Source organism: Alligator sinensis, unplaced genomic scaffold (assembly GCF_000455745.1).
Source record: "Alligator sinensis unplaced genomic scaffold, ASM45574v1 scaffold243_1, whole genome shotgun sequence".
Classification (NCBI taxonomy): domain Eukaryota; kingdom Metazoa; phylum Chordata; order Crocodylia; family Alligatoridae; genus Alligator; species Alligator sinensis.
The window spans coordinates 132952-143206 of record NW_005841841.1 but is presented as its reverse complement, the minus strand read 5'-3'; the positions used below and the strand labels follow the sequence as shown (position 1 = coordinate 143206).

The 10255-nt window shown below is 38.5% G+C and overlaps 1 protein-coding gene across 2 annotated transcripts in view; it reads left to right on the top strand.

Annotated features, from left to right (window-relative positions):
* Positions 1-10255, top strand: part of KDM6A (lysine demethylase 6A) — a 153716-nt gene that overhangs the window by 13626 nt on the left and 129835 nt on the right. For both annotated transcript variants that reach the window (XM_014520551.2, XM_014520550.2), the window contains exon 2: positions 7985-8034. The gene's annotated coding sequence lies outside the window, so the exon portion shown is untranslated. The remainder of the gene's footprint in view (positions 1-7984; positions 8035-10255) is intronic.

Here is a 10255-nt window from a genome sequence, read left to right as displayed (position 1 = left end):
ACCCCCTTGTATTCTGACCCAGAGCACTTCAGTCTGCCCCTCCTCTGACCCAGTGCTGCTTGCTGAGGATGTGAATTGTTCTTTGACATAGAGCACCAGACCCCTGCCTTTCCTCCCTGTTCTATCCCTCCTGTACAGTTTATATCCCTTGATGTTCACCTCCCAGTCGTTCGTTGGATCCCACCACATTTCGGTGAGCCCCACTATGTCTGGGTTTGTGTTAGCTAGCAGGAGGGCAAATTCCTCCTGCTTGTTCCCCATACTATGAGCATTAGTGTATAGACATTTAAGGCCTCCTGAAGGTGTGTGCACTGCCCCCCTAATCCCAGGACTATCCGGGTCTCTCACCTGGGTATTTCTTGTGCTCGTCATCAGTCTTGGCTGGGCTGTTCTTGTGGGTGACACCTGGTTTGGTGTTCAGAGGTGCCGTCCAACCTCATCCTCCCCTTCCCCCAACGAACCTAGTTTAAAGCCCATCAGAGGAGATCAGCCAGCCTGAACGAGAACACACGCTTACCTTTGGGGGAGAGGTGAAGCCCATCCCACCCGAGCATGTCTCTCTTCTTGAAGTATGGGTCATGGTCCAAGAAGCCGAAGCCCACCTCGAGACACCATTCTTGAAGGCGCTAGTTGACTTCTCTGATGCAGGTCTCATGGCATCGTCCATGTCCGCTCACTGGAAGGACATATGAGAAGAACACCTGTGCCCCTGTCTCCTTCAGCTTGCCCCCCAGAGCATGGTAGTCCTTCATCAGATGATCTGGGCTTCTCCTGGCTGCATCATTAGTGCCCACATGAATTAGTACCATGTGTACAATTAGTACCAAGTGTCCCTGTAGACATCTTTCTTCCCCCCTCCTTACTGCCCTCTTTGGAGTGACATAATCTAGACTTCAGTGTCTGCTGGGAATTCTTATCTCTAGTGCATTGAAAGTGTAAAATTTGAGGGTGGCTTTTAACTATTAATGGCAAAGTCATACTGTCGTTATAGCATGATCCTGTTATCCCTTCCTTTGCAATTGTGTGGTGTCTGAACTTTGCAATCTCTGATTTGTATTATGAAAATCTTTTTGAAATTAGTAAACTTTTTGTGAGAAGGCTAAAGTCTTCTGCTATTTTTATATGTAGTACATCTGCTTTCAAGTATGGGGAGAATTAAAAACTCATGAATAACCCTATTGTGTTTCAGTGGATTGGTAATAGACCAGTCTTGCATGGTCGTTTGGAGATGTCACTGAATTATGATAAGATAATTGAATAGTAAGGCTTTAAATGCTTACTTCCTTGCCCCTTCTTTCCTCCCTCCCTCTGCCCCCGGCCCCCCCCCAATATACTCTTCGATGGAGTACTTTCATTGTAACGTGGTATGGTAGGGACTCTAGGAAATATGCTGGTATTTACGCCCACCAAGACTGTCAGTTCTAAGAGTACAGTGTGCCTATTTAAAAGTCTCTAAATCTTTTGTCAGCCTTGCTTATGGTCCTTAAATAAGGAGAGAACTTTGGGAAATAATCTTGGGATGAAATTTTCTGATAAAAGCCTAAAAAGAGTAACTAAATAACTACTAGGTCATTACAGGCTCATTCTTTTGTTTGAAACAATGCTGCATTGCATACATAAGTAGGATATCTAAAAAAATAAAGAATTTTAAAGCTTTGTTTTGAAGACTCAAATATTACTTTACCTAGAATTGAGTAATGCACCATGTTGTAAATATTAAATTTGGAATAATGTTAAACAATTTGCTGCAAATTTTGAAATATGACACCTTCCACTAAGGTTTTGACTACAGACAGCCCTTGACTTACAATGTTTCGAGTTACAGTGTTTCACACTTGCAACGTTTCTAAATTGACCCCCTGTTTCAACTTTATGATGTCAGTTTCGACTTACAACACTTGATCTGATGCGATGCTACGCCAGCGAACAAGTTCACTGCATTGCTCATCTTCCTGAAGAACATCTGTCCAAACTTCCTTGGACACTTTCTTTGAGAAAGCAGACAAGGCTCCACAAACACCTGCAGCCAAGACTCCTGAGAAGACTCCAGCCAAGAACCCTTCAGAAAGTCCAACTGAGAGCCTTTCAAAAAGTCCAGCAAAGTCCTTCCAAATCCATATGATTGCTATTTACAATATAAATACATTAATGTAGCTATATTACTCATATATAATTGATCGAGTACACAACTCTGGGGTATTTTTGGTGAAAATAGGGTATTTCACCAGGAACCAATCCCCCATTTATAACCTTGTTTCTTATGAGAAAATTGGTTCTGAGTTGCAATGTTTTGACTTAAGGTGTGGTTTTCAGGAACCAGTTGTCATAAGTCTGAGGGCTGCCTGTAGTTTGAAGACCGGAATACATTTATTAAAGGTATAAGCCATTTAGCAAAGTTAGATTAAAGGCATACATGATAAGGTAGCAGTGAGAGGTTGCAATGACATAAAATATGATGTCCAATATAGAATCTAAAGGAGAATCACAATAGAGGGACAGTAAAAATTGGCCCCATAGGAGTTGTATTAAGGGGTTGTCATAGACCACCAAGAACAGACTGGGCAGTGGATAGCAGTCTCTTTAAGCTCATGGGAAACATTTTAATTAATTATGGGGGATTTTAACTTCCCTCATACAGACTTAATAACTAATATTACTGTTAATGATAGGGCACAGATACTTCTGGATTAAGGCAATACTGTGGAAGATTTAGTTTTTAGCATCTAGGAAAGATCTTATAGAAGAGTTGGTTGTTGAAAATAATCTTGAATAGAGCTGTTGTGAGCTGATTTTTAGTTCAGTTTAAAATGCCAAGTAGAGAAATCTAGAATTAAACTGGGGGTTTGGACTTCAGAAGTTTGAGAAATGAGGGGAATTGATGATCTTGCGAGGTTCCTTCCAGCCCTAATGTCTATGAAACAGGACAGTGGAGATAAGCTGGTAATAGGCAAGTGATTGGGTTGATTTAATAAGGAAGGGAGCTCTTTTAGAGGTGGAAAATACAGAAACAAAATGATGTATTATTCCAGTGCCATGTTCCATGTTGTTTATATCTGCTTGTTAGCTACAGCTTTTGAAGCCTGGTTACCACAGCTGTGCATCTTTTCTCTCTTCAGTTGGTCTTAAACTATAACTGTATGCATGTCTGAGAAGTAAGAATGGTTATCTAGGGTTTTAAATACTGGAGTTATTTACAGCTTTTCATTATAAAATCAATTAAAAAGTCTAATTTGAATATCAGCTATAGTCTTTACTGTAGTTGATATTTTTATTATAGAATATGGTCTGCCCATGTTATTCATAACTATCTAAATTCATTTTGAAATAATTTAAGTCAAGTAAACAATGAAAAGGGATTTTTGAGAGGAAGATGGAGTGTATCCTCTGATGGATTTCTGAGGTAAATATAATCAAGCTGTGGTCCTACATTGGTATTTTCTGCATTTCAGTGTTTACACAGAGTGAAGGGATTAAGTTAAGGCTGACCTAATTGTAGTCTTATTTAAATATTTCCTATAATACCAAATTCTGAACTGTTGTGTTTAACCAGTGTACTTGGATTTTATGGTTAACATTACTGATGATGACCCATAGTTGGATGTTGTTATGGGTCAGTGAAAACCAAAGTTATGAATCTTCCACTCCAAGGTGCATGTGTGCATTCTTCCTTTCTTTTCAAGATAAACTTGCTAATTAGATTTACTTTGAGAAAAGACACTTTCTTGTCATCTTTTGCAACTTAAAACATCCTCTGCTGGAGGTTCCTCCTGTACCTTTCTTTCATTCTTCAGTCTAGACCTTGGGCTTTTCATCTGTTGTTCAGTCTGTGGACCCCTTGCTAAAGATGCAGTAAATTCTGGTTTATTTGCCTCACCAAGGGGAATGGGAATAATGGCAAACTATCCAGTAGTGACCAATTATCAGGAGTAGGTAATTGGGAGGGAGGTGGCAGTGCTGGCAGGAAATTGGAACAACAGTGAATTAAATTGGTTAATTATCCCACAACATAATTGGCCAGAGTACTGTACAGTATTAAAATCCAGTAGTAGAACTACTTTACAAGGCATCACTGTATTTCAGCTGGTAGCAGATGGCATCCTTGGTGTTGTGCTACAGAGCTGTTGTGGAAGCTGCTGCCTTTGGGTGCATGAGAGATCTCTTGTGTGACATCATTGTCTTGCTCTGCATGAAGAAGTGATACCCCCACCCTCTTCTCGGTTTCTCTTACCATGGCTGTGAAAAGCTTGCATTTCTATCCTTGGCCCAGCTCTTTCCTTTGCCTAGTTTTTACGTTCGTTAGAGTAGCATAGAATAACTTATATACTTATATACGACAACCCTGTCTCAACAGGCCTTTGTCTCACTGGGGCCATATTGAGCCCTATAAAGGCTTCTACTACCAGTCAGGGTTAGACGTCCCTACTGGGGTCAGAAATTCAGCAAGTGAAAAATCTGTGGTCATATTTAGCCTTGCAGCACACCACTAGGTGGTGCTGGCCATCTAATTGATTTTTTCCTTGAAGTGAACCCTACAGATTCATGATTTATATCAGATTGAAGAAAGGACTTCTTAAATTTAGAGTAGTAGTTATAGAGGTTTGATCAAATTTGCCTGAATACCAACCATCCTATTGCCAATATATGCTTGTTTAGCTACCGTGACATTTTTGTGCTTTGTCCAGTCTTGTTTTAGATCTCATCTGCCTTTTAAATTTTGGACAGGCTAACTGATCATGTTAGAAGACAGATTTTCCTGAGAATCAGACTAATCCTCTCCTTTTTAAACAAAGTATGTTTAATATAATATTGTTGAAGACTGTTTTCCATGCTGAAAGAGAGAGAATTTTTGCTTCCCAACTGCTTTAACAGCATAAAATTTTATCATACTAAAAATTTCAGAGACTAATTTTAATATTAATAGTATAAGATTTAAAGCTTCTAATTAGAAGATGGTGTCAGCAGACCTTAGCTGTGCTCTGCAGTGAAATACAACATCCATTTAATTAAGTTCTTTTATTATTTGGGGTCCCAAGATGCATGAACTGGACTTGTAATACCTGTTGGATTTCCTTTGCCCACTTACATTTTTATATGGCAGAGCTGAAGCTGCTTAGATTCTTTTACTTATCCTTCCATATTTAAATGTATTAGGATTTCTTTTAAATGTAACTGTATCTATTTACATTTTTATAAACAAAAAAACTAGAACGCTACAATAAAATAAACTTAATAACTTAGAACTAAAATAAATATATACTGTTGATTTTAACTCTGAACACACATACTTTGGGGAATTTTCTTGTTTTAAAATTAATAAACAGAATATCACTGTTTTATATTTTTAGTAATGTGATTATACCTAGTATCGAACTTAAATCATTTTTAAGTTACCGTGTGTGGCCAGATTCCCCAGTATGCCTTATCTAGTCTATACTCCGTTTTCCTTGAGGGCAGCTTAGCTTCACTTCTGGAAACAATGAGTGCTGCTGGTGACCATTTGGAAAGAACCCTCTTTCATTCCAGATGTTTATCTGTCCATTCATTGAAAACAGAAGGAAGCTACTGCTTTGAATGAGAATAAAGTTACTGACATGTTCAAAAATCAGTTACATTTTTTGTAAATTAAATTCAATTATCAATTAAGTGTTCAGTCTGAGGATTTTTTCAGGCAGTAAAAACAAGGGAAGCATACTATGTTTTATGTTGTGTGATTTTGGAAATGTTAATCAGGGACTTTGCAGAGTAGTTCTAGTCTAGTTAGGAAAAAACGGTTTAAATTCTTAGAATTCTCAAACAAAAATAAATTTAAAGAGTTGCTCTACCAACATTTAGAAGAACGTGACTGGTACATTTTGTTACTTAAGCTATTGATATGGGACTCCTGAAAGTCTGATGTAAAATGTTATTTATTTGCCTTAATTTTAAATGTGTTTTGTGTTAAATCTTTATCCATATTTTTTAAGTAACATGGCAGTTTTGCTGAAAGAGACCAAAAGTATATCTAGTCATGTCCTGAGGAATTTGGTCTAGAAATGCAAATACTGTGTTTACTGGACTCCAAGACAAGTTCCCCCTACCCCCTCCTTTCATTCAGTACGGGAAAAACAAAGCCTCATCCATCTTAATATTATTGAGTATTAAACAGAAATATAGTACCTGCAGGCAGCCCTGGGTCCTGCACTAGTCTCTTGTTCCATGCTGTGTCTTACTGCTTAAGGAGCAGCACAGGGCCCAGTGTGTAGCCAGAAGGGCAAGGGAATTGGCCTGGAGCCAGGGAGCAATGAGGGACCCAGCACAAGTGTAACATTGGGGGGTGGCGAGGGGAGGAAGTAGGGGGTAGACAGTGGAGGGGCACACACCTGGGGGTGAGGAGGTAAGGGGCTGAAGTTGGTTGCTTCCCACCACTTGCCACTCTGCTGTGGTGGTGGTTGCAAACAAATTTAAGACAACCCTTCAAAAATTAGATTGTGTATATATAGAAAATTATAAGACATTTATAGCTTTCCATTTATAGTATCTAATTTTTGGAGGTCTGCCTTAAATTTTAGGGGTGTTGTAGGGTATGCATTTAATATGCTTACTATTTTGCTTGTGGTGAATTTGCTTGGATATAAATAGTGTATTGCTATTGTCCTATGCTTAATCTGTTTAGTTTTGTGTGTATTTAGTTTGTGAGCTTTTCAAAGCAGTGATTGTCCTTTCCAAATATGTGGAAAGTTCTTTATTTTTTTTATCTTATTTTTAGAGTTCTTTATGACAATAGGGCCAACCTTTTGGCAGTCATGCCAGAAATCAGCCCCATATACTTCCTGGGTGCTACTCCAATCCCCTTCCCTTGCCTTGTGCTCCCTGGCTGATCTGGTGCTCCTCTTCTTTCCGCTTCCTGTCTTAGCTGCCATTCCTGTTCCCTTCCCTGTCTGTCACCTGCCACTCAGAAGCTGCTCATGCCATGCATGCTACAGATTGGGCACCCCTGCCTTATGACACTGACATTTTCCAAAGTTTAGAGATACTAGCAGATCATTACATAAAAAGTCTCATGTTATTGCAGTGTGCGTATTGTGCTGTTTCCGTAAGAACTGTGTAATAAGAACATAGGGCACCTATACACATGCAGCACAACAGAGCACCTTTGCTGTAATTGTAGCATGTCAGAGCAGACTTGGTTAATCAGATCTGCTGGAGCATGGTAATTACTGCGGTCCAGCAGACTCCAGCATCTCATGTATCAGCGTCCTTGTGTTTGAAAAATGGTGGCAGGGGTGCTTTTACTAAAGCTCGTTCAATGAGTTTAAAGCACTCTCTCTGCTATTTTTCAGTGTGGTGACGCTGATGCATCAGATGCCTACTAGTCAAAAGGTTGGATCTATTTTACCAGAATTTTGAGGGGGAAGAAAAGGAAGCAATGATTTGGTGAGAACTCATCACTGTAATGCTGCAGTTCCCAGTTGGATACTGTTCCCATGCTGAGCTAAAAGTGGGTGTCTGTTTCACATTGATTTCAGCCTTGGTAGGTGCTGGCTAAAATTTGAAGCTGTCCCCTCCTCCCCCTGACTTTTCTCTGACAGGTGAAAAGGGGATTGTGCTTACGTTGTAGTTGATTTTTTTTCTGTGACTGCCATTCCTTTAAAAAACTGCAGGATACCGTGGAGCATTGTAAATGCATTGTATGATTACATTTTTGAATTGATAGCAGCTTTGCCAGAAATCCAAAATGTCAACCAATAGAATTCTTTCATAAGGTTACTTTAAAATATTAAATATCAAGTTTATATAAATCATGATAAAATGTGGTTTTGGGTTGACATACTTCATACAGAAAAATTATAATCTTTACAAAATGCATTACCCACACAAGTGCACTTATTGCAGTAAAGTTACTTTTATTAAATCATTTATCATTTTACACTTGCATATTTTGAGAGGTTTTTAAGGCTTTCAGTCTTGGTCTTTTTAAAAAACAATTTTTATTTTTCTCTTTCAGCATTATCTGCATACCAGAGGTACTACAGTTTACAATCTGACTACTGGAAGGTCTGTACATATTTGCTCCCCTTTCCCTTGCCCACCCCATTGTTTTTTACATGCTTGACCTTTCAAAGTGAGTTAATTTGTGTATAAATCTGCAAAATAGATCTGCTATTACTTCTTGTTGTGTAATACATTTAACTAGCTATTGCTTCCCCAAACTAGCAGTGTTTTGTGGAATTTTGCTTTTATTACTGCTTACTGCAGTTTTTCATCAATAAGCCCTGTTAAATATATGAGCAGGTTCAATTACTGAGAGACGTAAACCGTGTGAAAGTCTATTGCACAATGTTCAGCACCCTTTTCCTCTTCTTTTGATGTTCATGCCCAAATGTTGAATTACTCAATATTTTATTACAGAATTTATTTAGATCATGAATAAGAAAGCATCTTTTCAACAGATTCTAAAAAAATAACACTCCTTTTATATTAAGAGCTTTTATGTTACACATTTAAATTAGTAAGATTGTAAAAAATCAAAAAGTCCTCATTACTAATAGTATAGAGAACAGTGTTCTGTATGCATGTCTGTTATATGGCAAAATTTTGTAGCCGCTGATTTAAGCTCTGAGTTTAGAAAGTAGTTAGGCATGTGATTAACTTGTTAACTTTAAGCAAGGGACATAATCATATATTAACCTTTAAACACATGCTTAAGTACCTTCATGAATAGGGATGCTTTCCTAATTTCAGTCTTTAGTGCAGCGCTTCAGTTTTTGACTGAAAGTTTTCTGTAATTTTTTCTGTGATTTTTTTTTTTTTGGAATTGCATAATGAACAGAAGTGTTCATCCTGACACATGGCCCTATCTGTAATGAAATAGATTGAATGGAATGTGTTCTGCATGTGGAGAGGACAGGATTTGAGCATCCTGTTGGTATTGTGCATTATGTGCATCTAAAACCTAGCTCCAGAGGGCTCCCTGCAAGGGACCATACCAAAAAAAAAATATTGACAAATAAAATACATGTGAGAGATGCTTCTGTATGGATATGGGCCACCCCTTTCTTGTGGCCGGGAGAAACAGCTAGTTTAAGGGCTACTCATATTCTGAGATTGTACACCTAAGTCATAATGGCTAGTTCAGAACCCAGTTCAGAGTAGCTCAAGTTTCCCACTTGAGAGTTTTGCAATGAAAAGAAATTAGGAGTTCAGTTTTTTGTTGTTGTTGTTTTTTTTTTTTTGAGAATTGATAGATATTTAACTTTTTAAAAAAGTAATGTTATATTCTTTGAGATGCATTTAGTCTAGAATGACATTACTATACATTGTAAGCGCTGGAAAATTTGTTAATTATCAGTCTACTATATTCTAAAAGTCTCTGTGCTGTCAGTATCTTTTATACATAAAGTATTTTGTGATTTGGGTTATTTATTTGGCTGGTATAATAATAGCTCATTTTAGTATACATGCTGGATTATGTAATGTGCTGCATCCAGTGCTACTGTTAGAAGTAAATTTGTAAATACTTTTACTTAAGCTATAGTGGAGATCCATACAGCTAATGATAGTCTTTACAGTAAAACTTGCTTAACCCCATTTCCTTTGTTGTACAATTCTGCTTCAAGAGATTTTGACTTTGGGCAAATATTATCTTATGTTTAGTAAGTTTTGTATCTCTGTTCAACATTTTCCTTCAGGTGGCCTCTACACTTTAAACTTATGGATGCAAAATTTGTATGTCCCAAACTTGTGTGTATCACAACCCAAGGGTGTGATTTTTTTTGTTTGTGTGCGCTTCGGCACTGCTAAATTATTTTCCCGCCGTTTGTAGCTTTCTTTGCAGGGTGCATTTCTTAGCTGCAGAAAAGAAATGCACGTTGCAAGGAGTTCGCGCCATTTGTATTTAAATTCGTGCCCCACTATTGGTCAGTTCTAAATTATTCCTACGTGGTGGTTAGCGATTGGCTTGCTAGCCGTATAAGAGGCTTGAGTGGTTTCCGCCTAAGTTGGAGGACTCCACGAACATCAGGAGGAGGAGACTTCACATCTCGTGAAGATCTCTAAGCACTGCGGAGCCTATTGGACCCAGCATGAATATCAAGAAGGCAACAGGGGTCTGATCAGCCTCTCGCCTCTTCCCGTCGCCAAACGATCCCTCGACGTACCCTTCCCCGCGCACAAGAGTTCCACGGAGCCTAGCAAACTTCATGTGAGTGAATTGTGAGTGAATCCAGAGCTCTGTCCGAGTCCTTAAACTGGGACTTAAGCGAAGTATTCCTGGAAG